Below are 27,105 nucleotides of genomic sequence, written 5' to 3' on the forward strand. Positions count from 1 at the left end.
TCTGATCCGTTTTGCCTTTCTGCCTTGATGCTGGTTGTCGTTGACGGGGCTCGACTCCTCCGTCGAGCTCAACTTTATCTCGGCGGCAAAAAACGGGAGCGCCTCCCTCCCAGCCGTAGCGTTGGAAGCGTCAACGAGCCATGGTTCTCACCCGGACAGCCAAGTATTTATTATGAGTCGAAGCGATCAGAGGGGCAAGTCCACTTGAACCCACGGAACGAGAGGATCGCCAGTCGGGTGGCGAGCCATTGCGCGGCCGCCGCCTCGTTCGGTGAGACGCAGCCCGAGCACCGGAATCGCTCCGACCCGGCCGACCGGACGACGGCTCAACGGACCTTGCCTTCGAAGGAATGTTGGCTGGTTTCTGCGAGCTGAATTCAATCGCAGCTGCGCAATGGGTCACAATCGTCGATGGGAGCTCTCATCTCTCAAGTATGGGGGAAGTGATCACCTCCCAGCTGAGGGCAGCTGGTTGAGAATGGCACACTTCCTGGCGGCCTCGATTCCGCCCGCGGCGAATTGATCTCCGGGTTGCCGTTTAGGACCGGCTCTCGTTAGACATAAATCACGAGTTCATTGCTCACCTGGACGATCTTTCCCTTGAATCCTCTGGTCGTCGTCCACCACTCACCCATGCGAGCGTGCGTCCGTCTTCGTTTGCCCGTATACGCTCGGCTCGACCTGCCCGTGCCTCACTCCATCTTCACGCATCCCGGACCCATAAGATCCTACGAATAACCCGAAAGCGTGTAAGCCACCACAGCATCTTAATCTGTCGGCAGAGCTGACTGATAGCCTGGGTCCACCACCTAGCTAATACCATCCACGGGAGCAAGCAGTACACCTCCATGCCAAGATGGCAGCAGCTTAGGAGAAGGGTGGCTGCCCTCGCTGTCGAGGCGGCCTCGACGACGACGCCTATCAGGAGGAAGAAGACGTTGGACGCAAGTTACCGCTCCGGAAAGCCACGAGGCGAATATCCTCGTTGGACAGCGATTCAACAACACGGCTTGCTCGCGGAATGATCGAAGCGACCTGTTACCGAGACGCAGCTTACATCTCCCCTGTCTACATAGGAGGCCGTCATCGACATTAACCGATAAACCGCTCATTCTGATCGCTACCGGTGACTGCCGAGTGGAATATGCATCGATGGATGGGGAAAGGCGGCGAGCTCCTTCGGTACGCGCCACTCGTCGTCTGCTTTCCCTCGTAAAGCGAGCTTGGGCAACAGGCCACTCCAGGTCATCTCAGCCATCTCTCATCTGTACGCAGAGGAACGATGACGACGGCGAGGAGGATGCCTTCTCTACCGACCGAACGTCGTCCTTGGACCGTGCCGCCGTACAGTCTGCCGTAATCCTTCATAATTAGCTAATGGCCAAAAAGCTTCACAAGAAAGCTCCGGGACAAGCAGACGAGAATATCAGCGGAATACCACCGCGTTGACCGACGAAACCATCCGACGAAGCTCGAAGGCCCGTTCGGTTGACCTCCCAATGGCTTTGGAGACACCCAAAGCTCAGAGGTCCATCCAATACGAGCGTGCTCTGCTGCAATAAAATGTACTCCATTCGAGGTGTCCTCTGAGCGGTGAGAGCCAGTCTTTCGGGTGCAGCGGACCCTGGATCCACGATTTCGAAACGCACGAACGTGGGTCACCAACATGCAGACATCCAGATTCGAAGCAAGGGCAATGTATTCATCAATATTGCGACGTCGATGATATATCATCGCAGCGGGGTCGTTCCACTTTCCGCCACGGGGTTCCTGGGTCCCGATCACAGATCGCATCGTCTGTCCCTCAAAGGGGAGCTCCCTTCATAAGGTCTCAATGACATCTTATTGAGTGATTCGGGTCGCGGACCGCGGCGCGATTCTCTCGCAGATCGCTGCAATCGTCATTTCAATCAATGATGCGGCTGTGAGAGAGAGATGTGCCTGATCGTGGACGATCGCGAGAAGGTCTAATTGCTCCTCGATGATATTTCGATTTCTTGCGATTGGTAATTCCGCAATTGAACCTGTGTTAGGCGCCACGGGGGGGGGCGTTCACCCCCAGCATGAGCATTCAGACCTCATACTGGGTCAGAGAGAGAGAGCGCGGATCTGTAGGGGGAGTTCGGGAACACATGCCCGAAATATCTTCGAAATATGATCGAGTACGCTCCGAGCAACCTGTTGTGCGGCGATTCAGCCAGACAAACACTACTCCGATTTCGTCTTTGAAAATTTCTCTTGTCCGTCTGCTCCAAGGAGCATCGACAAAAGAGGAATCCGTGGCGAGTCGCGACGGCCCCGAGACTTGACCTCTGCGGCGAATGAGCGGGGAGAGCCACGGAAAACTTATTTGTACGGCGGATCGGTCGCTTCGGCTTTTCTGTTTGGTTAGGTAGGACCGAAATTTCGGCTCCCCAGAACATCGTTCCGAGAGGAAACGAGAGGAGCGCCCATGTTGGCTCGGCAGATTCGTCCGGGGAGGTCGAGCGACTGATTTAGCGCCAAAAACTGAGTTGATTCGATCCGGGGCCGGAGAGAAGGTCTAATGTACACATTGGCTCCGACAAGAACAGTCGAGCAAGTCACTGCCAACATCGAAGTCAAGAAGGTCTCTCGTTTGCTCGGTTAGATCCAGGTCCTCAGTTCGGAGTCCGTCCCCGACGATTCTCTCGGAAACGACGATTTAACGATTACTCTCTCCCTAAATTTGAAACAAGAATCCCTGCTCGGAATCAATTACACACAAATGAAGGCTACATCAGTCACTTAGCGGTGCAAGACTGCGATTGCTCTCCTGCGACCGAGAAATTGTTATAGCCTGATCAGGACGGCAACAACGCAAGGGACCAGCTGCATGATAAGGATTCGGACAAGGGATCACGAATGAGTCCTTCGAGAATTGGAAAGGGCGAATATATACAGCATCTCGATAATTATTACGGATGCTCCCACCCGACAACCTTTCCGGGCTCGTCCACTCCTGTGAAGCTCTCGGGGGCCGCCGAAAGTTCGATGAATATCTGCGCAGGATTCGAACGATCGAAGGGTCCTGCTCGTCTCTGTAATATTGAAGGGGGATTCCTTCCGAGAAGTGCGCCGGGGGATCGGCACGAGAACTGGGCGCCGGACGGAGCGACTAATATACGTATGCAGCTCACAAACGACACCCGATCTAGTTGTCTTCATGATCCGGCGCTCCTACATAGAAGCGTTCTCCGGAGAGATAAGCGACTCAGCCGCTCAGGCATCGAAGAAAATGGGACGTCGAGACGTTAACTGAGTGAAGGAAATCTAATGCCTGTGGCAGAGATAAGTTCCGCGCTATCGAGAAAGGAACAGTTCTAATCAAGATACCGTTTTTGCTTGGGAGACAGTTTACTTAGTGCTTGTGACAGGAACACTTTTTATGAGGTCACGGACATCGGAGATCGACGAGATAGTCAAAGCGGGGAACAGCTCAGCGGTGGATCCGCGCGAGCGAACGAGTGAACGACCCATCGTGCCGAGGATAGGGAGAGACAGTGAGCGAAGGGAGAATGAGGGAAGAAGTCGTTCGAGGCCCTTGAACGATATAGCTTCCGTTTTGTAAGTGAAGGCGAATGCCACAAGAGACGAAGGTATAAATAGTCTCCGCCGGCGACGACCCAACCAGCTGAAGACGAGAGTCCAGATTGGACCTGACAACAGGGCTATGTGTGCGTAACAGCCTCGATGTGCCTTGGGCGTGAGTGAGCGTTTCAAGCCGCCCGCGCTCGTGTCCCCAGCGGACGTGTAATGGAATGCTGCGGACGAGCGGAGGAATGTAGAGAAAATGTCGGGCAACATGGCCGACAACAAAGGAGGACCAGTGAGCCGTGGTCATCGATCCGATTCTCTGCTTCGCTGCCGAAAACTTGATGCAATTCGGATGATCCTTGTCACATCTCCTGACAGCGTCCCAGAAAGAGTCGATCGGCCATGGCGGTATCCTTCCTCATCTTCGTTCTGCCGGGCTCCCTGGAGGTTTCGAGAAACTGACACAGAGAGCCTACGCAGCGTAATGTCCCGAACCTCCCGCGGAAGATTCATCCCCGGTCACTCTCGTTCATTTATTCATATGAGCTTTTTGGAATTGGACGCCATTCCAGCTTGCCTCCGGATACCGAATCCGCTTGTCCGGACCTCCAGCGGGGTCATCGAGTCTATTCGTTGGCATGTCTTGTGTGCGGATAACGGGGCCATCCAATTGTTCCGAGCTTTCAAAGGAATGGGACATACTTGAGCGTAATATCGGTGATGGTGTTGATGATGCATTCGCGATCGAATCCGACGACCAGCGAAGGGTGTGGGACTTTAATCTAGCGATTGTGAGGGCCGACAATATGATGGAGTGGTACCGGGCGTTGCAGTTTTGGCCATGGCTCAAACCCTGGTGACCAAGAGCGTCGATGCTATCGGAAAGCGGAAGGGAGACTCGATTGCGTCGGCATCCGTCGCCTTGTCGGAATCAATCACAGTGCGCGCTCTTCCAGGCCCCTGTTTCGAAGTTGCGGACCGTCCTTTTTCACTGACCTGTCATAGTTGGGACCGTCTCCCAGAACGAGAAGAGCGGAGTAAAGTTTCCCCCTCTGTCGCGTGTAGGCACGTCAGGACGCGCATGCACGACCGTGACCGCAACTCTCATAATTCTAATGATTAAGCGTCAGAATCTGCAGAGTATGTACAGTGTCGCTCAACGTAAACATAAAGTTGTTTTTAGGGTTGAGTGTCTCGCGCATTTTTCTCGCCATGCGACTCTTTTTTTTTGCGGTTCCCTGTCCGGGCTTCCCTTGGTCACGTTTCATCGATTATCAATGCAGAATGTCACCCATTCGTTCTTCGGTGACGACGAGCCACTCCGCCTCGACGTGCCTGCATTTTTTGCTCGCTTCCTTCTTTGCGAATCTCCTAGCCACCTTCTCGTAAGGGTCTCGACATCTGTATATCGCGGCTCTCATCTACGTATCATGCTTGCTCGCCATCGGCGGAAAGAATCGCACCCCATGTAATTATTTTCCGATTCTGCACGGTGCCATCGGCCGGTGTTCCTCGGAGGAACGAGAGCCCCGCACGATATTCCGAGCGGGCCTCGACCATCATGATCCGAGGTCCTGAACCACTATAAGTACTCGGACTTACCAAGCTGACAAGGAAAACTTTTGGACACTGAGCAGGGCCACGAGCGTTCAAGGCATACCGCTGTTCAGAGAGCTCATTCCCGGCTTCAGAGCGTTCCTGCCGTTTGTCTTTCGGAGCACATTTGTCCCCGTCGCGGAGCGGGCGGGGCTCGAGCCTCGCTCGCTCTCTTTGCATTTTTATTGCTCTCATATACCCGGAGACTTCCGCGTCCGCGTTTTCAGACGACGGAAATCTCCCAAATGAGGAAAACAAGCAGTTCCGGAGCTCCTTCCTCCAGATCCGACCTGTTCCAAGCGAGATTCCGAGGATCTTCATGACGTGACCCGGGGCGAGTTTGAGCTCCAATGGGCCCGGACATGGATTTGTCCCAGAGTGCACTGAAGCGACGGCGCGGCGGCTCTCCCGATAGGTGTCATATCCTGCTGCCAACGGACACGTGTTTGGCAATGACAGTCTACATGATAACGCTTTCGCTTTCTCCGTCGGGCTCTGCGGTCGATCGGTCTTCGGCACCTTTACAAGCAAGCCCTGCCAGGTCTTAGGATCTTCATACACGACAGATATCCCGACCCGGTGAGAAAGTGAACAAGATAGAAGCGTGAGAGGATGATCTGTCTGGATTTTGAAATGCAAATTTCATGTTGTAAGAAGGCAGAGCAAGTTTTTCGCCACGGTCCGATTCTCTCGGGCTTCTATTTTTCACTTCCCTTTTCGGTCTTGCAATCGGCCAGCCGACGTCACGGACTCGTACCTCTACTCCTGTGTACCCGACTGGGAGGATTCGATGGGAGTGCAGTGGCTCTCGACCGACTTGTGGTTTCTGATCCGCACTCTCTTCCTCAGGATCGCTACCTCTGCTAGATGCTGCTCTCATCGGCCAAGGAAAGCTACTTAGAAGACGCTTCTAAATACTTCTCTCCTCTTTTCGAAATCGGTCAGTCTTCCGACTCGGGATCCCCATCGCTTCCGTCACTGAAGCAGAAGAACAAGTAGAAACTTCCGAACGCAATCTCAAAAGTCCGGAACTCTACTTCAAACAAGCAGTCGACCGAGGTCGGCTGGTGAGAGGAAAATACTGTTCAGCCGTGACGCCGACGGCGGCGCGGCGGTGCAGCTCAATCTCCACAGAGAGCGCTGCCTCTTCCAACCCATCCAGGGCTCACTTCCTTTCCTGATCTCTCGGTGTCCTCTCTCCTGTAGGTTCGATACAACACAACAAGAGCTATCTGAGCGACTTGTTCCGGTATCAGTTCCCAGACCGTGTACACGCAACACTGGTGGATGAAGATCCATCAGTTTACGATTTTCCTTGTCAGCCTTCTGCTGGGATGAGGTCGCTATTAGCGCCATAGCTGGACGTTGAAGATAAGGGAATCGCTCGACAAAAAGATGCTCCCTGCCCTGGATTATGAAGCCATTGCGCCAACAGCTGACTGTCGATAATAATAAATCACAGAGCTGGAATATCGACCGACTGAACGACGGGGCGCGATTCGAGCTGTAGGTCCTTTTGGCTGCCCCAGGTCCGATTCCGCGATCCCTACCATGAGAATATCCTGAGAGCATTGTGCCTGGGGGACTGCTACCTCGTCTGCTCATTCTAAACAACAATGAACGTCGCTTCGCTCTGTCGTTTGCGTCAGAGCTTTTCAAAAGCACTCCCTGCGCTCAATTTGACGATCTCTCTTTTGTATCGCGAGGGGGCTATTAGGACGGTTCCCGAACAAGGGTAAAGCAACTGGAATTATGATGGCGAAGCTCTGATCCGGGTCCGCTGGACTCACGTTAAAGCGGAGCTGGCACCGAGTCACGCAGGGTTCCGATTGCAACTAGCTTGTAAGCTTGCCGAGCCCCGGTCGGAACCTCTGCTCTCGATGGGCACCTAATTAGAGAAACAGGTTCCGGCAAAATATAATTCCATCGTTCATCGTATGAAATCAACGAGTGTACTCGTTACTGCCCCGAGCTCCGCATCCGGGAGCATGACGCTGTACCATATAGGCAGTAGGGAGTAAAAAGGGTCTTAATTCCGTGCAATCCGAAATCCGACCCAGGAACCGCGAACGGGTTTTTTTTCGCCCCGTTCTCGGACCCGTCTGGGGTGATTCTCACGATGATACTCTTGCGTACAGACACGTGCTCGAATATATCCCCACGAGTTTGCGTTTGTGACTCTCGCTTAATTCTGCTGTCGGATGGGCTTGTGAAGTGAGCCCTCTTTTACCGCATGGCTCTTCACTTGCCGCCTCGGGCGAGAAGCCGACCGGGTGGCAGGCGGGCGGGCGGTCTGGCTGACGGACTGTCGGGAGGGCGGGCGTGCGTACGTACGGGAGGACGGAAATTCCTTCTAATGAGAGGTGCGTCTGCTCGCAAGCCTGCAAGCTACCCTGAACGAGCCTCACTACCGAAGGAGAAACGCAGGAACGCGAGCAACCGCTCCCATCCGCCTACTCGGTCGCCTACGCCCGCCCCCGTCTGATGGTTTACGCATGGCAGCTGGCCGAGAGTTCTCTCGGCGAGTGTCTCTTAGAGAGAACAATCGCACCGCGAACTTCAACAGTCACTAGCTCTAGGGAAAAAAGCGCAGCCAGCCCGGGAGAGTGCCTCCACACGGAGCTTGATAAGGCCTTCTCAAAGCGAGACGAGGATAATATCAAAACATTGGAAGTGAAAACAAAGGGCGACGGAAATCGTCAGAGGGCCTTTGTGAGAGATTCCCACGGAACGGCGCGCTCATTGGGATTTCTAATTCTCACTCAGAGCTGCAACTCCCAAGGATATTCGTTGATACAGAGCTGGATACGCATTACGACTTCCGACACGTACCCCCTCCCATCGTCTTTATCCAATCAGTTAGATCAGTTATTCTCGGAAGACACGAGTTAAACGCGCACCGATTTGCGATAGTTTTTGTCCTGGTCTACGGTCGCTCCTCACGGCGTGCTGTCCTCACATTTTCTCCACTCAACCGTGGTCATATTTAGTTGGCCCGGGTCCTCTGTTGGAATTGATCACCCACGTGTCCCACACACAGGTTCAGCCTTGATGGGTGTTCCCGTCGCAACCCTCGATCGATATTATCGCTGTGGCTTGTGCTCTTATTGTTATCCTTGAGCTATGTTCTAAGTAGGTGGATGCAAATCCACTCGGTGACGTACCGCGTACCGCCAGCCGAGCTCGATGTCTCAGCTCGGCGACTGACGAGTAGGATGACGAGAACGTCGGCGTCATCTCTTGATTCTTGTGTGTTGGATACACTCCTATGACGTGTGCTTTGACCGTCACCGGTTCGATCACCCTGGTCCAAAGGAACGGCCGACCGACCCCTAGCCCAGTGTCGGGCATATGCCTCGACACTCCCTGACGAACAGCCAAACGAAAGCTCGGGGAATCGATCCTCGGATTTGTAAACAGGCCGTGGTCTCCAAGGATTTGTGGTTATGTTGACGACGGCGTCTGTGTCGAGATCGGCATTTTTCTATCCTGACTGTGGTGTCTTCTCCGCATCTTCGTTTGCTCGTCCTCTGGCAACCCAACGATCGGCGAAGAGTGTCAGAACAGACATCTCGAAAGACTCTTCCCGCTTCCATCGGATGTTCCATCCGTTCGACGCTCGTCCGGGGACTGATCTGATGAGTCGCCGGGCTCAATACTCTTGTCTGTTAAGGCGCTAAGCCATTGTCGTCACGGTCGCCGTTGTCGTTCCGACCGCCCCATCGAGCAGGAAGATAGAAAAAGCGGTGCAGAAACTGGGAGGCTTGCTTTTTAGGGGTAATTTCAGCTTTCGAGCCGCGGGCTCTCGAAGAGTAACGGATCACCAAACGGCAGGCAGGCGGCTTCTTCTCAAGCCGACCATGGGACAAGTCGCTTCTCCGTTCGTTCCATCCGCTACACGCGCAGACCCTCCTGCAGACGTCCCATCCGTTCCCGAATCCTCTCGAGCATACTATTGATTCGAAGCGGGGCAACGCCGCCGCCGCCGTTGTCAAAGCAGCGGTGACGGCAGTAGAAGCAGCAGCAGCGACCTCTTTAATGGGAGACAGTTCGTGCGTTTGATGAGTCCCCAACCCTCGACCGGGTCCCGCCCCCTCTTTCTCCCGTCGACCATCCCACAGCATACGAACAGGACCACTGTCGCCGCTACGACCACCACCACGCTGAACCACGTGAAGGAGTAGCTCATTCCGGCCGCCAACGTCCACGAGGAACGTCCCAGAACAACGTAAACAATAACACAGTAGACGACAACGACGACCGAGGGAAGAGTTTGCACAGAACCAGATAGGAGCGCGTTTAATAATTGAGACACTCTGTTGTTTCAAACGCGTCTTTGTTTGTTGTCATGAAGTCGGCGCTCCGGACTTTCAAAGGCCGTCCGTCCGCTCGTCCGCCCGCCCTCGCTGGCTCGCTTCGTTTGTCTTCTCTCATGTCCCTATCTTGCATTAGGGACCGCTTGCTGAACACCTCGCTGCCCGCTCGCCCGCCCGCGCGTGCGTCCGTCGCTTCGAAGTCGTCCCTTTGTCCACCCGCGACCAGAGGGCGGCTTGGATGCTTTGAGCCCTGGAAGCTTCGATGGACGACGGATCGCGACTGTGGGCCCGACTCTCGTACTCAGAATTTCACGACGCTCCGCAAACCACCGATCGCATCGGATTTCGCATGACACCGCACTCGGCCGGAGGATAGGAATTGTGCGCGGGATGCGCTCTGAGTAAACAGCGACATGGACGACGCCAGCTCTGCCGCCTCGCTCTCATGGCCCTGGTCTACAAGTGCTCGCGCAATTTACGAACTTGTGGGATGTGCGTTCCGCGTGCCTTTCCACCGCTTCGCCCTCTTATCTCGATGTCGTTGTAGCAGCCGGAGCGAGTTCCGGAGGAATGGCATCCGAAACGCTCGAATCGCGGGCTCCACGTCACCAGCAAGTCGTTCGTCTGTGATACGCGGAGGCAAACCTCCACGTATGGGAACCGCTCGCGGAAGCTGCGACGGAGGCAGCGATGGCCTTGATGGCGCCGCCTCTTGCCGGACAAGGAGTAAGCAAAGAAGCGCAGCGGCCGACAAGAGGCTCCAGAGTGCGGTACATGTTTCGAACCGCGTGAAGAAGCTTGATATCGGTGAGCGCCTGTCCTTTGTTTGTCCGGTCGACAGGCCGCCCGCTCTCGCGGCAGCAGCAGCAGCGGCGGCGGCGACGGCAACGATCGCCTGACGGACAGGGTGGGTGGGTGAGCGACGGACCGACAAACCGGACACCGAACAGAGTGGCCGACTGGCAGCGGGGTGTCTCCTGGGCTCTCGGTAGCTTGCCCCTCCAAAATTAGCTATTATGGATTCGTTCATCGATCGCGTCTCGAGATCCCGACGGAACGGCGCGGCAGCCCCGGCAGGGACGACGACGGCCTCAGAGAAGGACGGACCGCGAGAGAGTTGAATGGAGCGCTAGATTGTGAAAACCGGGTTGGAGGCAAGGCACGACGAGCTGCCATGACGACTTCGCCTCCCATGTGACCCCGTAGAGAGAAGGGCAAGCGAGCAGCGAACGAACGCTGAGCTCCAGGCAAATGGACAGCTCGGCACCGTGAGGCAGGCGAGCTCGTGGATGCACGGGGACCCCGGCTCGCATTCTCTCGCGGCCTCTTTCCGAGTCATTTGAATCTCGGCAGAGTTTTCTAGCGCGAGGTCTCACCACCATATGAGACTAAACAATCTGCTTTTCAGTTGGCTCAGGAGGAGAACCGTTCTGAGCTGGACTGGCCACCCGCAAGCTCGTCAGACTCCCGTCAGTCTCAAGCGTCGCAAGCGAATCCCTTGTCCGCCCACGGGGCGGGTGACGAAAAAACGCCGCTCGAGCGACCGGACCGTCAGGCAGCGGTCACACCAAGCGGCAGAAGGACGACAGGAAGGGATGTCTGATTGAAGGGGGAAAGGGTCGGACGGAGCGGCCTCGCAACTGGACCAAACCCACATAGGAGCAGCATTCATCTACGCTCGACTCGGAACGCAACTTCCCGGGCGAGCACCCTCGGAATGATTTCTCGAAGTCACATTTTCCCCGCGGCACGTCGGGAAACCAGAGAGCGCAAGGGAAGCTTCGACCAATTCCTCTCCCCGACAAGTTCAGATGAGGCTTTTCCGATCACCTATTAGTATATTTTCCTACTTCCGGCGGAGGCAGCCAATGAGCTTTGCGCTAGTGAATGACAGACTCGACAGCGAGCGAGTAGGCGTTGGCTCCGAGCTTTGAACAATGTTGCGCTCGAATGCCTCGCTCGACATTTTCCCTTTAGCGGGACAATCCCTCCAAACGACAGACTGGGCGCTTTCTCTCGCGTCTGTTTGTCGGAATCTCGCCCCGTACGTATTTTCAGCGTGCGGCTCATACTCTCGTCGCTTGGGTTGTATTCATATTCATGCGAACGTATTCCCTGCGCTGGCTGCCCATCATCCGAGACCAACGTCTCGTAGGACTACTAATGTTCCTTACGTCGGGCGTGCTCTGACCCAATATTCACACACCTCTCGTGGTTTGTTCCTCGTTTCTCGTGGCCGACTTCGTCCTGTGTGCTTCCCGTGGTCGATCTCAGCGGAGCCCGTCTTTCTGTTCCTTCTGATTCAGATCGAGCCTCTCTCCTGGTTTGCCGCCTTTTCCGTGGGCTCGCTTGTGGAAGGATCCCAAGTCCCCGGGTTGGCCCTCTCGGCGAATAGTTTATTCGGCGGGCGATATTACGTTCTACGGCTCGAAATATCCGACGACGAACGTCGCGACGAGGGTCAGATGACAGGGCGACATACCACCGGACCGCAGCCATAGTGCATTCCCGTTGCGGGGACAAAATATTGAGCAGGCTTGAACTGGCGTACGCTGCAGTCGGTTCGAGACCGCTATCGCAGCGAACAAGCTTGCCATCTCGATCCTGCGTTATATCACGCCACGAGATCGAGGTTTTCGAAACATGTCCTAGGACCCCGCATCCTGCGTACTACGACAGAAAAACTTGAGAAATAACTTGCGACTTGGCATCGACCGCGTGGTTTGCATAGACGCTGTTCCGAGGCGGTCTCTCCCTAGAGCGGGACGTGCCCCCTTTCCGAAAATTATCAAGTTGAAACACTAATTTTAAGTGGCGGCGATTTTGATGCAGGATTCTTGCCGAATCTGAATCAGATCGAGGGACATGAATGGCTGTGCCTCTGAATGGACGTGTTCCTCTCCAAGGGATCCCACGCTTGAGGTGGACAAGATACTGTCGAGTTTTTACACCATGAGAAATGGGACGTAGACTTGGAGCATCTTCGCCGAGCTGTACCCACTCTTGATCGTGGCTACTTGGAGCATGCAGGGGTTTGCTCGCGTGTTCACATCCGCTAATGGATGATCATTGCCTACCTGAGTGTCGTTCCACTGGATGGCGAGGGTGTATCCTGGCAAAAATTGGGTGGCGTTGTTAATGTGTTCGAGAGCAAGGTTCACGGCAGGAACCACTCCGCGACCGATGGCACCTTCACTGAGATTGTACGTAGTTGGAAAAAATCCCGCGATATGAAGATCCACACCTTCGGCTCTTCCGGCCAGCACACAAACCGATAAACACAATGTTGCTAGAAGAACGTTGCTCAATCGGCAACGTCGACGACCGCGACTACAAACTCCCGTAAGTCGCTGCTCATGACGCGACGCGGGTCCTCGCCGTCGAGCGGGACAGTTTTCGGTGCCGAAACTGTCGGGATGGTCGATGTGTTCGCTGTATTCGCTGGTGGTGTATTTGTTGTTGTTTTTGTTGTTGTTATTCTTGTGCCGAGAGGGGGGCCTCCCCATGTCCCACGGTAGGGCCATGCGGAGGGGGTCGGAGCCCCTTACACAGTGTTTTACGACCGGCTAATCACATGACTCCGACGAATCGAGCCGACCGAATCGAATGTTGCGTCTGTCAGCCCGGTGGTAAGCTACGCTTTTGCGGCTGCTAATGAAGTTCTTCGTCGTCGTCTGCCGCCGCCTTTTTGACCACCAGTCGCTGGCACAACATAGCATTCAGCAGCGACAGCGGCAATCGTAGCGCTGGTAAAAAAGTGCCTCCGGAACAAAGCCGTACTTTGGCAAGCCCGAAGACGGGCTCGGTTGGAGTCCGCTCATGAAGACAAGCATGTGGACCTTGTATCGCGGCGGCACGCGTCTCGAAACGCATCCAGCAGCGACTCGCGCACGGTTCACTTTCACTCTGCAGCACGTTTAGAACGACTCGATGATTGATCGGATGATTGACCGTCCGATGGATGAAGTGGAGAAACGATTATATGAGCGGGGGCCTGGACCTTCCCCGCCTGATGCCGTCCGGGTGGGAAATTTCCACGGTCCACTCTTAAGCCCCTACGGACCACAACTTGCTGACTAAAGCAAACTCCCGGCTTACGTTTTCTACGGCGGCCGGAGTACGAGCAGCGCACCGCTCCGTGTTCCGCGCGGACTACATGGCTCGCCACGGGGCCCTGCGAGCCTGCCTTCGCAACGCCCTCTGGTAGAGCCACCGCAAACCGATCCTCTCATCCAAGAGAACGCCATCTTTCCCCCTCCGAGGACCCCCATGGTTCGCTGGCAGGCTGGCTGACTGACTGACTGGCCGGACGATCGCCCAAACTCACCCATTCCCCCCCCCCCGCCAAGCCGGTCTGCCTGCCATCCCGCCCCACTTCGCAGCCCTTCAAACTTACCCCTGCCCGATCCAACGCGGCCAGCTCTGGGACCCGAGGGGCCTCCATTGGCGAGTGGGCTACCATGCCTGGTAGTCGTCCCTGACTGTCGTTCTCTCTATTTTTTCACATTGTGTTCTTGTGTCGCTTCCAGCATCCTACCGAAACGGTCCGGTTTTTCCCGGTTGGTTCCCCGTCGGCTGACAAGGGAAAAAACTTCTGCCGGCCTTTTCGAGTGACTGGAAGAATCCACGATAGGAGTCACCGGGACACGATTGGCCCGATAAAGATTTACCAAGGACACGAACGACGCCGCCGATTGCAGCGACTGATCTTCAACCCGCCTCCACACCAAGCAAAGAAAGACGAGTCCCAGAGCAGACGGCGACGTTCCGGATTTTTTATGTACAATACATCTTTATTATTTCATCACGTGATCGCTCGATCCTTGAATACCCATCTTACTACGGTAAGGGCATTTCGCTCCTATTCGTTTCAGATCGGGGCTCCCGGCTCGATGATGCTCATCGGCAAGGCGATGTGAGGTCTAGCATTGCCTTTCAGGTCGGATCTAGAACTCTGTTCGATTCGAGGAGCTATTCTCGACCGAGTCGATTGCCTCGGTCGCGGACTGGCAATTGATGGCGTGTCCCGTTGACTAGCGGGGAGTAGAAATTTTTCCCGGTGTTTCCTGTCTCCCTCGTTTCTGAGTCCTCTTCCGTTGGCAGCGTGTGTCGCAAAATCGGTGTCCGAGTCGCTACCTCGGCAATTAGCGATACGTTCCCTCCGAATGCTCAAATCGCAGTTTGTGGCAACAGTTTGCTTGTGCACCCGTACCTGGCTTCGACCTGCTCTCCATGGTAGTGATAATCAAGGGCAGGTTCCACCATTCCTCGTGAACTCTGCTGCGGCTCGATCCAATCCATTGGGAGGCTCATTTGCGGCTCGGCTTGCAGAACTCGAAAACTGTTTCCCCGACTGCGGCGAACCAGATACAGGACTGCCGCAAATGCTGAAATTACATGGGGAGCGAGACATTTTAGCCTTCATGGACACGAGCCGATCGATAAAATCAAATTCGGTAAATACTCGACGTTCGAGTTTCCGCTCGGTCGACCGTGGCTACGGCCGGAGAACAAACAGATCCGGAGGCACACTCGAAAACGGATCTTCTGCGCTGCGGGATATTCATAAGATATCCGTATTCCATTATCCCCGATGTGAACCACCGACGAAGGGAATCTCTGTTTGCGATTGGATAGGGTGAGTGCGTGTGAGTCGATAACAAGCTCAATACCGATCGATTGATCGGCAATCGACGGGCCATCGGAGCCCGCAGGAGTCTCCGCGACGACGACGTCTAAAAAGAGCAGCTTTGTTTGAATGGCTGATTAGGTATCATGGGGTTTTGTTCCCCAACACATCGCTTATCAGACTGTAAAAACAGCGGAGCGCGGCGTAAGGTCTCACGCTACGAGTGTCTTGCTATGGAGCACATACATAAGTTTCAGATTCGGTCTTCGCTCTGTTAGTCGGCGATACGGAGACTCATACAAGCATCGATGCAGCAGAACGGCACGGTGTGTGTCCGAACGGAAAGAACATCTGAGTTTTCGACTCGGAGAGCGGCCTCGCTGACTGGCTCGAAATGTCTGACGCATTCCAGCTGCGTACCATCATTAAGGCCCGAATCGATGCGCTCAGGATCGAAGGATCGTCTTTCGGGGACGAATTCAACGCTGCCGTGTTCGTCTGTCGGAGCGATTGAGCGGCCGGCCCGCGGGCTGGCTGCTCGCCGCCGACGAGAGCCCCTTGTCTAGCAGTTCGTTCTGAGTTCAGTGTCTTTCGCAAGTCATGGTCAGCATTAGAATGAGCAGGATGAAGCGAAGGGCAGCACCGCGTTTGAGCGGCACGCACGCCGACGCGGGGACGAAATTTTTGTTTCCAGAGAGCAAAGCTCGTTATACAGGGATTAAATGAAGATATGAATACGTTTGAAGAATGTCCTCGCCTGACGCCAACGCGTATGGAGGCTCGAAGAAACATCCAGCCATGGCCATGGACGCACCCCGAGGCCGCTTGTACACGAGGCCACGAGGTTCATGGCGGAGGGGAAAATTGAAGAGGGAAGTTTGACATGCCTATTAGGAGGAAGAGCAATCCCGCTGAAACCACGTGCGGTAAATTGGGAAAGACGCTCGCTGATCCCTTTCCGTGCTCTGTTCCTCCTTGGGGTTCTTCGACACGGCGCTTGCGAGCAGTATCCGGGTCCAGCACCGGAATCCCTCCCACGCTGACGGGCATGCGTCTTGACGGACCTGAGCTCCTACAGAGGCGAAGAGAAAGAAACAAAATTAGACCCTTATCCAACTAATCCATAGTATGAAGCGAGCTCCTTCGACAGGGCATGCGTCCTCGATGCTGAAAGGACCCTGGATTCTCACTTACTTTCTCAGCAATATTGAAGCTTCACTTTCATTCGGCGCCGTCGAAGCCGGCATCAATGCGTGGTGATCTTGAACGATACGGGCGAGAGAAGTTTGGGTTAATCAATTCAACGAAGCGTATGACTCAATAGCTTAGGACGCATTCCCGAAAAAGGCAGTGCCGCTCGGACTCGACCAACTGTCCTATAATTTTTCGTTCCAGCTCAGATCTAGAGGCGCCTCGTGCTGAGAATCCCCGTCCGATATTCGAGAGCATTGCGCACTCTCTACCTAGCCTCGCCGTCGACGATGAGCTTAAATTAGGGGACCGACCTCCGCCGCTTTGCTCAACGATATACTCGTCCCTGAAGTCGTGACTTTAATTGGACGGAGGATCAAAACCGGCTCTGCCAAACTTAGGGGTACATAGTCGACGGAGTTCGCGGAAAAGTACGCAGAGAAAGAGGGTGAGTCGAGCGAACAACAAATTCTCATGATGGAGTTGCTAAGACCGAGTTTAATCTGAAAGAGAAAACTTCTAAACTTTTCTTGCGGTTGGCTGCCGTCGCCACGGCTGCCGGCACCGCGGGGGCTACGAACCTTCTTTCGACTGTGGCGAGGAGTTTGAAGCTCGCGACCTGCAAAAGAAGAAACAGGAAACTTCCTGAGGCGCGGAAAAAACAGGAAATCAAGCCTCTACGTTCTCAGCTCCTTCAATTGCAGTCTCGTGTGGAGGTCTGCTACTCCGAGGACTTGGAACTCAGAATTTTCAGAGAGGGTTGTCTTCGAGGTATCCCAAGCTCATTGCGTGGGGACAACGTGTGGTCTTACCCGTTCGACGAAGCTATCGAAGAATCGTCCGCCGTAGCTGAGCGTCCCGACGTTTTCTCCATTAGAGGAGTCGACGCTTGTGACGGAAGCGTGGCTCCAATCGTCACAATGAATGGGTACCCCCCCGAGAAAGCCTCTGTGGTCATCGGTACAGTCCAGTCGGTCAATCTCTCGGTTGGATCTCTCAGCGGAATCGCCGTCGTCGAATGATGTCGGATGTCTGTTTGAGTGGCGGAACTTTGGGTCGTGGCTTCTGTCAGGTATTGACTTGTCGAGGATATCGATTGAGTTCTCGGAGTTTTTCGAATTGGAGTATTCCCACTCGTAGGCCTAGATTGGCTCGACGTCCCGGAGGCCGGAGTCGCATTGCGAAATTCACTGATCTCGGCACTGGAGTCAGCCTTTGAAGTCGCCTGCGTTGTCGGCGACATCGGAAGCGATGGCGTCGGCGGTGTTGTGCCGATGTCACGTGGCGCGTACGTCGCGGGCTCATTATCTCCGACAAAAACTGGTGTAGTTCGCTCTGTTTTTCCGTCAACGTGATGTACTCTGGGCGGCTTGTCACCGTGAGCTTCTGGAGGTATCTCGAATTCAAAAACTGTAAAGGAGAAAAAGATCATCTGCCCGGCCGTGTCCTGTGTATCCGCTTGAACGCTTCTGCTCGGGAATGAAGTATGGACTCGGTATTCGTGATGGAAAATTGTAGTCGGACGAGGGCGGAATCCGATGTAAGCCCGGTTGATAAGATATTGACATCAGCGACCCCGCTCTACTAGAGAGAGCTGGACACAACTGACATGGGCAGCTTACGCTAGTTATCACTTTCACCATCATGGACTGTAGGCACTCTGCTATCCAGCTTCAATATTGAAGCTGTATAAATATTTACACAGGTCGTCGCTGTCAACGTCGACTGCGCCCCCTCCGTCGACTATGCTGCTGCAGCTGTTGTTGTCGACGACGTCGTCGTCTCTTTCCTCCATGTCGAGAGCTCCTGTGTTTAATACGATTGTTCACAGAACGTGAAGACGTCTGCGAAGCTCACTGAGGATATTCTTGTTCGCATCAGCGCGGCACAACAACTACCTGTCATGGCTCTCGGGGAAAAAGCAGAACAACATCTTCGCGAGGCCCTAATGTATCTTGTACTTTTTCGGCAAGAGATCGAAGACGCTCGGCGGAGGATAATGTCTCGAGACTCTTCTCGATGGGAACGTTCTATATCGACAAGAACCGCTCATACTCGATGTGGAAAACCGGCGAGCACTAAACTTCTGAGGAGGCTGAACAGAACGGTCCTCCGCCGGGATTCCATTCTCGCGACTTTCGGAATCATTATTCCTAAAACTCTCCCGTTCACCCATGCACCTTATACGGAAAGCCTGCAACAAACTTCGGGGCTGACGACGGAACGAGAAGAGAGTCAAACGACAAGGAGCTCCCACAGGAAAGACAGCATGCACGCAAGCATGCATATTTCGTTTTCAGAGGACGCAGAGGGTTGAATGGACGCGTTCCGAAACGTCTCTTCGGATGCTCCCGTGGAAGTTGCCTCGTGCTCGAGTGGGCGAGCTCACCGGGGACAGCAACAGGCTCGACAGGGCTTGGGACGGGACCGGTTACCAGGATTGAATGAATGAGAATGATGAATAACATGCAGAGAGGCGCTCACTTTTTCTCGAGCTGTACGGACACGGTGCTCCGATGAAAATATCATCAAGCGCGATATCGCCCTCGTCTTGACCCGCAGGATCACCGCGAATGATGAACTGTCGGTAGAGAAGTCTCGTGAAACCCAGGAATCAAGGTCGGGGAAGGGATCAAGGTATCTGATGACTTTTGACAATTATTGTTGGGGTGAGGTCATCGTGCGACACGACATCTTGACTAGACCGTAATTTCTTTGACCCTCGTGCGGTATTTCTCGCGAGGGCTCGAGCACTCGCACGCGAGATACTCTTCGGAGCCCCGAACCCGAGCTTGAAATATTTTCACGTTCTATTCCCGTTCACGATTAGTTCTCGTTCGAAGCTCAAAATCAAGGATGAGGAGGGGTGCGCAAAAGCCGCGAAACAAGCGGACAGCAAGGCGATCGATTTCATACTCTCACGATAGCCGACTCAAGTCTATACGGACTTGGAGTGGAAAGCCAGGATTAGGAGTAATCCCCGGACGTGCAGGTTCACTCGGTTCTGTGCGCTTCGGCATGTAAATCAGGCGAAGGTTAAAAAGCGGTCGCAGAAGAAAAGCACCGGCTAAGCCAGCCAGCCGCTCAGCCACCGAAATAGGAAGAAGCGCAATATATTCCAACCTGGTAATCTCGTTGGGTGTCGGGAAGTCTCGCCTGGAAATTCAACCATTGATCCCCTTGTTGCCCGCTTATCGTATGCAAGACGTGAGCTTCGTCGAGGGTATCCCTATCGAAGCGGAGTAGCACCGATAAATTCCCTGCAAAGGGAGACCTTTAGCAGGATAATGACTCATAGAGAAATGAATACGACCATATCGATTTCTAATGTCGCCGTCTCATCCTTTGAGTTGCGGCGAGGCTGGGAAACAATCTCCCAGAATAAAAAGGAACCCAAGAAAAATCATCTTCATAACGGCGAGCTACACTCCATAAATAGATGCTCGGGATCGTTCGACTGGAGGCGAATGGGGACTCATTCGCTTCAGATGTGACGATTTGCGCTTGATGGCTTCCTCCATCGGAAAAGTCACTGGAGATTGCGCAGAAATATATGCCATACGGACGCCGCGCCGTCTGAACGGCGGCGTTTTGATATAGTGCGAGTGCTAATTGACTGCAATTTCGTTCCGAGCTCAGATTGGGACATCCTGGGCAGCGTCGCGCTGTCCATTCGTATCCCTTTCCCCCGCCTAAGAAGACTTTCACCTTGATCCGAGAACAGGGCAATTCAGACACCGAATGCTCGGCACAGGGTCGGGCTAGCGTTCAAGCCCAGCATACTCTCGATTTGACTCGAATCGTCATCAGCATCCTCTCAGAAAATGGACGGAGGATTCTGGTAAAACAAATTGCAAGCATGGAACGGTCCAAAACAATCATCGTTTATTATTCTCGAAATTTCGGACAGAAGAGCTCGGAATCGATATGAGTGACGAACTCCATATACACATCGAAAATCTCGCTCATCCCATTGATGAGGACGGAAACAGTCTCTCCGGGGTTCGAATCGAATCTTTCTATCTCTATCTATCCCAAATGATCGGGGGAGAGGGCCGGCCTCGCCCCAGGTCCCGAGGCTTTTGAACGTCATGACTCACTTTGGGGGCTCTGGGAGGTCCGAATACAGCGAAGTATCGGAAACTTCTCCGACGACAATAATAATCCACCTTCCAGTTCCTCAGTTCGAGAGTTGCAGATGAGGGGATTCGTGTCGGAAGCGCGGAAAAATTCCGAGGGGCATCACGTAGAGGTCTCGCCTAGGGGCATTTGGAATTCCCGCCCCTGGCATGACTCACATTGCTCACGCTGACTTACAAGAGATGACGAACATAGAGATCAACGGTGCACAACAAAAACGCATTTCGGAATATTTTAGTCCAAAAATCATGCATGCAGCTTTGCAAATATTCGAGGATCTCTTTTTCACGACATCTTCGAGGCATTTGATCAAAGTGAGCTCGAGGCTCAAGCTTCTCGCAGCGACCCAAACTGATGCGATGGACTTCGGTCGGAGCGTTTGGCTAGAGCACGGCCGCTGCGGGAAAAGGCACGCTTTCATGTTCTGTACCGTGAGAGGCAGACTAGAATGCTGGAGACGCTTTCGTGCGCGTGGAATTCGAACATGAACAGCGAGCTCCGACCGCGCCCGTCACTCAAGCGCTCTTTCCATGAAACGATTGAACTCTGGGGCCGGAGCGCACGGGGAAGCTCGGCTCAACCCCAGAGCAATCAGACTCTCCCAATGAAGTAGACTGCGGAAATTGTGATACGAATAGTCTCAAGCCGGTCGGCGTATCTTCGAAGCGAAGACAGGCCGCGGACAACCTCCCGGGAATGCGAAACCAGCACGAACAATACAGCGACGCACGACACTAAAATGATTCACAATAGATGGCAGCGGATGTTATTGATATAATGACTACGATCTCGAAGACCTTCTGGCGGGTCCCGATTCGATCTGCGATGTGCTCGGGATCGATCGCCTCCCTGTGAATTGGTGAGTCGATTCTGAGCGGCTGTATCGGTGTCGTGTAATCGACAGTTCCGAAGACACGGAGAGCTGGCGCTGAATGGATTACGGCCGATTCACAATCTGAATGTTCCGGTCTGGAAGGCGCTGGGTTATTGGGCTCGGGGCGGCATGGATATGGGGTAGTCGATCACCAAAGCTCGTGATGGTCCTCCATATCGTAGTGGTTGCCGTATTTGTGATCATGGTCGACAATATCATGATCGCTGTGCTTCTCAAGGAACACAACCTTCGTTTTGCCTTTGTGATGATGGTGTTTTTCCGTCACTTGATGATGGTGGTGAATAGGGACGGGCACTGGCACAGGATGAGGCACGTGAAGAATTTTGGTTATGGTCTTCGTCTGTATCGGCGGCGGTCCCTTATATCCATCGTCATGGTGATGGCCGAGCAGAGGCAGTAGCGCGAGAGGCGCTAAACCCGCCAGCAATGGACCGTATTTCATAGCCTTTTTGAATTTGAGTCCATTAGCGGGCGAGAAGAGACCGCCGATGACGGCTATCACGACCACCGAGCACCGTATCCATCTGAGTTTCATTGCGAAGATCAACGAGTTACTGTTCGTGGGAATAGAGTTCAACTGATCCAATAGTCCACCTCGCGCACATTTAAAACTGACAGAAAGAGAGGCATGCGAGGGCTAAATTCACTCCCCAGCAGGAGTCTTGCCCAAATGACGCAATCAGCTGCCCCGCCGGCAACAAGGCGAACACCGAAATTCGAGCGGGGCAAGTTTCCCTTTTCTTTTTGCTCCAAGTTTCATCCACATGTGGCGATCGGGTGAGCCGCTCTGCTTACAAGAGCGGGGAGCTGGCTCCGCTTTGAGCTTGGATGCTGCTCCTCCACCTTGGCAACCCGCCTTGGTGTAATCATTGACCGACTTGGTCGCCACCAAAGCGGAGCGTCCTGCCGGGCACCGTCGGACGGACGGACGGACAGACAGAAAGCCATCCGGACAAGCAGACGACCGAGATGGCATCAGAATTATTCATGATACCCAGCTCGAATGCTTACCGTTAGATTGCAGAAATATTTCTATCAAATCGGTTTCTTTGATGCAAGACGTCATTGTGCGCCAAAAGAATTACATAGGAGCTTAGCGGTGTGGAAATGACTGAGCATCATCACACTCGCTCACTTGAAGACAAACCACCCTATGAGCAAATGTTTGGTCGAGTTCTTGTCCGTCATCCGGAGGTAATCAAATCATTTCAGATTCTACTCGACGAAAACTTATCCTATAGGGGTTTCCGACCAACCCTTCTCCAACGGAACGGTTGGAAGTTATTCTTGAAGGCTCTGATGGAAAATGGCTCGATGCGCAGCCTTTCGAAAACTTCAGCTGCGCTTGGAGTATCACGGAGGAAGTCCATGAGCCTACTGGTGAGGCGTCAGGATCCTACCGCTCGGCTACGACGGAAAAAGGAGAAATCCATGCCCTGCAAACACCGTAGGTTCTAAAATGATGCTTGAATGTCGTGCCTCGAATCCGGACATGGATCTCCTTGAGGGTGATCGATGGCTGCACGGCTATCAGACCAAAGCTCCGGATGGCATTCGATGCCCTGGGCCGTTCTCCCCAGTAGTCTCCAGCTATGTACTAGAAACTGGAATTCGGAGCTCTTTCCATTCCCGCGCCGTGCCGGCTCGTCGGCTCCGCTGTTGTTTCTATGAGCAAATATCCCCAACAATCCGCAGAACCCATACGATCGCTACCACCAGACTCACGTGTCTAACGAACCCGTTGTGAAAATGATCTTCGCGCATCAGATGCGGAATTACCGTCGCGAATTTTTTCACAACGCAGGGTGTGTAAAAATAAACGACTTTCCAACATAACCGCTCTTGCGATTGAATATCCGTCGAGCATCAGTGCTGCTGAGAAAAATGGATCCCTGTAATCAAATCATTTTCTCGCGTTTTCGCTAAGCTCTCACGGACGCTAGAACCACGGCTCTACTCCGGGTAAATAAAAGGTTTAATATATGCAGAGGAGGCAACCGAGATTACTGTTTTTTGATGCCCCAGGTGATGCGCATGGCGAGAGTTCCCAAAAAAGAGTGCGCGACCAAAGTTCGCGTAAGAGAGCGCTTCGTCTAGCCCATTCGCACGCATTCGTACTTCGCATACGAGAGACCACGGGTAGACCCAATGATGAGGTACGGCGTCCATGGGTTTCCGCGAAGATCGTAGCACGGAATTTCTGCTCGAATGCAAATCGTACTCCCGCTTTGAGATTGCCTCCTCATCAAAGATCAGCTGTTTCAAGATCGTCTCCGATTCTCTGCTGTTCTATCTGATTCCACGAAGCTTTTTTCAAACCTCGGTCGGAGGCAGTCTCGCATCCTGAGACGTTGAAGTCAGTAATGGTATAGGTGGATGACATACTCTTGATCAAGGCTCATATTTATGGTCGGACTCAACTACGTCAAGTTCCTCTTTCAGAAGATGCCGTGTCGATTCGGCTTCCACGTCGCTTCTGAGTTTTGAGATACATCGGTACATATTTGGTGCGCTAGGATCATAAAGTTTTTCAGCTACTATTCATGGCTCGGCGTTTCTCCGGGCGAGAGCGAGGCGAGTTCCTGTAGCGGACTGTTTGCGGTGCGATGGGATCCCCTCACTCGACTGCAACCGAGTCTTTCCGGAGCTCCGCCAGTCGGATCTTTAGCTTGAATACTGACAGTGTGTCGTGCTCTAGTTGTTTCCATGGTTCATTGCACACGACTTTCGATCGTGCGACCGGCATGGATCCCTCTTTTCACCCGGATCCTCGGCGGAGGACAGCCCGGATTTAGGTAGAGATCCCTGGAGCTGTTGGCTCGCTTCGCCACCTGGTTTCTCGCCGTTCGGTTCTTGCAATTTTCAAGGGCGAAAGTCGGGGAATGATTGCTGGAGCGGTAATTCTTTCCCTTTCGTCTCACTTAGCTTCTTGCCGTCGGTATTCTCTCAGCCTTATGCTCCTTGTCCGGCCCGATTCGGCCATCAATCGTGCTACTGACTCGACCATCGGAGTTCTATAACGCCGAGAGAGTCCAGGAAGTCAATTCGGAGCGCCTGCCGACGGCGCTCTCGCTTAGGCTTTTCCGGCGTTCCGGCTGTTCTCTGACGTATTGTCGATGACTGTGTTTTATTCACGCCATCGCATTCTCGGGCGCCCCTACCCGTCTATGATCGGCTGAACTCTGCCAGGCCTGGATTCTCCTCGGACTTGAAGCAAGAGAGAACGTCTGGGGAATACTTAGCACGTCAGGAGCGAATTTCAGGACAAAAGGCTCTTGAGACAAACCGAAAACCTCTTCTGAGGGTCATGTCCAGGAAGGGACTTGTCTGGATGCTCGAGAGTATTTGCAGGACTCTCTGGAGCAATCGCACGATATTTCCTCCGATGCGATTCACACTTTCTGTTTTCTGATAGCCCCAACCGCATACTGATAGATACTAATCATCGGATTCGGTATAAGACCCCTCACTCGGTCATGAATGATGATGAGCAGCCCAAGCGGGTCGAGCAAGGGTATATTGATATGCTAGCTTGCGAGACAAACATAGCGGAGGTCCGAGCTCCGCTGGAGCTCGCAGACGCTTCGACGAGGCAGGCACTCGTCTCGCTCCATGACGATACCTACAGCAAGCAGAATATGTACACACATTAGCCCTGAGCCAGAGAAAGAGTGACAAGCGGCAGGAAAGATTCCACGTCGTGTATACTTTCCCCGACAAATTCATGGCCATCCGAGAAAACGCCGCGAGTCCTACCTGTGGAACGCCTAACAAGTAAGTCTGCACAGTCATCTCGCTGCTTGAATTCCCAAGACGCCTCCCCGACTCTTTTGTACGTAAATCTCCGTTTCGCTCTCATCTGTTGCGCGTTTCCCAACTTCGAAGCAATGCAGGGTCTGATCGGATGCAGCAGGCTCGCTCGAGAAGAACTGACAAGTCAGTAGCGTCGAATAAGGCCTGGATCGACACGCATCATACGGAGTTCTCCCTCGCTGACGTCCAGAGACGTCGATAGACTTTTTCACTCCTCCAGCGGCGGATGGCGTCATCTCTGAAAGTTCGTTCTTCGAGGTGACAGGAGGGGACTTCTCAGCCTCCGATCGTTCTCGAGAAAATGTTCCGCTATCCTCCAGCGGATAACGAGCAGCTTCCGAACGCCTGTCGCGTCGGATCACACCGTCTCGGCTTCATCCCGGACCTCATTGGCGGCAGGACGACCGATCCATGACGAATCTCGGGCCGAGGTTCTCGCTCCGATCAACTTTCGAATTTGGCTTTATTTTCGCTGTTTGTCGTTTCAAAAACCGAGCAGCAATTATGAAACGCCCCGGGCCGCACTGAGCAGCACCCTACCATTGTCGAGGCGTTCTCGGAGCGCACGGCAGCGGTAGAAAGGATGCCTAAGTGAGGGGAGGAGGAAAAACCCGAGACGGGAATCGAGGTCAAGGCGAAATGCAGGTTCTGCAAACTTCCAATCATATGCTTGCGGTCGCTTGATTGAATGTTCTGCTCAAGCGCATTCTTGAGGGCTGGCTTGCCATCTTCAATTTGCTGCTGAAAGATCTCTCTCGGACGAGCACGAGTCATGGCGCGATTCCGAAGGTCCTCGAACGAATCGAAGTCAGTTCCGTTCAGAGAGGCGCGGAGGACGAAGACCCATCATCACCGGTCCCGGCGGAAATTTCGCGCGGAACGAGAGTTACTGATCCCATCCGGCTCACGCGTATGGAGAAATTGAGGACGACATGACCCATCGTGGCAGCGCGGGAAACCGAATCCACGAGTCGATGGGATTATCCATCGCTCCCGGCTGCCGCGGGATCTCTCGGTACGGCTCGATCCGTCTCGGTTCGATTGTGGTCTTAGCTCGGAGTCGACAGGTACCTACCGGATATAAGTTTCTTCGGCGAAGTCGCTCTTGACGTTTTCGAGAGTTTCGACCGATTCGCTTGCAGACAGGGATATGGTGGAGTCGAGTCGTGCGACTTTCACCGGAAGATCGACGGGCGGCGACACGAACGGATCGTACCGAAGTGAGTAATTGCTGCCTCGGCGTAACGGGACCATAACGAATGCACGAAAACTGCTGGCACAGCACACGTTGGGGCATCTCTGGGCTGGACCGAACGAATGGAAAACTTCGGAAATCTCACTCGTAATCAACGTGCTCCCGACCTTCGTCCCGACCTTCAACAGCCGTCGAGGCGTCCGATGCTGCTGCATCGGCGATAGGACAGGAACTGACCCCTCCGGGTATCGTGACCCGTCGATAATAATGATCTGCTCGAAGTGTCAGCCGAGGGGAATCCGAAGAGATAGTCTCTGCGATCACGGCGCTCGTAGAGCTTCATGGTCAAACAGCCGAAACGCTTCAGGGGTCGATTCTGCTTGATAAATTGATTCGACATGCCGAGAGGCCCGCCGCCGCTGGGTCTGAGGGAGCTTACTGGGTCTCGCAGTATATCCGCAGACTCTGAGCGTACGTTTGCGGCTTCCTCTCTTCCCCCTGATAATATTACTTTCTCGTCGCTGGCTTCCTTCGTGTCTGTCCATTATAAAGATGAATCATGCTTAGAGCCCGTTTTCTCCTGACCCAGGCCGAGCAGATCTATTACTTTGCCTATCCTGAGTCGAATCCCCGCTTGCGTGTTTCCTCAGATGGTGAATCTTGCGGAGATTCACTGAACGAGAGAGCTCTCCCATATGCTTCCCTCCGGCCGCGCTCCACAGAAAAACGTCCGCACAGGGAGTCTTCCTCCACTATCCGAAGCCGACTCTGGAGG

General features: G+C 53.8%; 1 protein-coding gene across 1 annotated transcript in view; it reads right to left on the minus strand.

Moving 5' to 3' along the window:
• LOC100902520 (gamma-aminobutyric acid type B receptor subunit 2-like) overlaps positions 1-12,739 on the minus strand; it is a 53,148-nt gene extending 40,409 nt beyond the window's left edge. The window contains exon 1 of the mRNA XM_029112748.1: positions 12,545-12,739. The gene's annotated coding sequence lies outside the window, so the exon portion shown is untranslated. The remainder of the gene's footprint in view (positions 1-12,544) is intronic.
• Positions 12,740-27,105: the final 14,366 nt, after the last annotated feature.

The sequence above is a fragment of the Galendromus occidentalis genome, unplaced genomic scaffold (assembly GCF_000255335.2).
Source record: "Galendromus occidentalis unplaced genomic scaffold, Mocc_1.1 scf7180000077526, whole genome shotgun sequence".
NCBI lineage: Eukaryota > Metazoa > Arthropoda > Arachnida > Mesostigmata > Phytoseiidae > Galendromus > Galendromus occidentalis.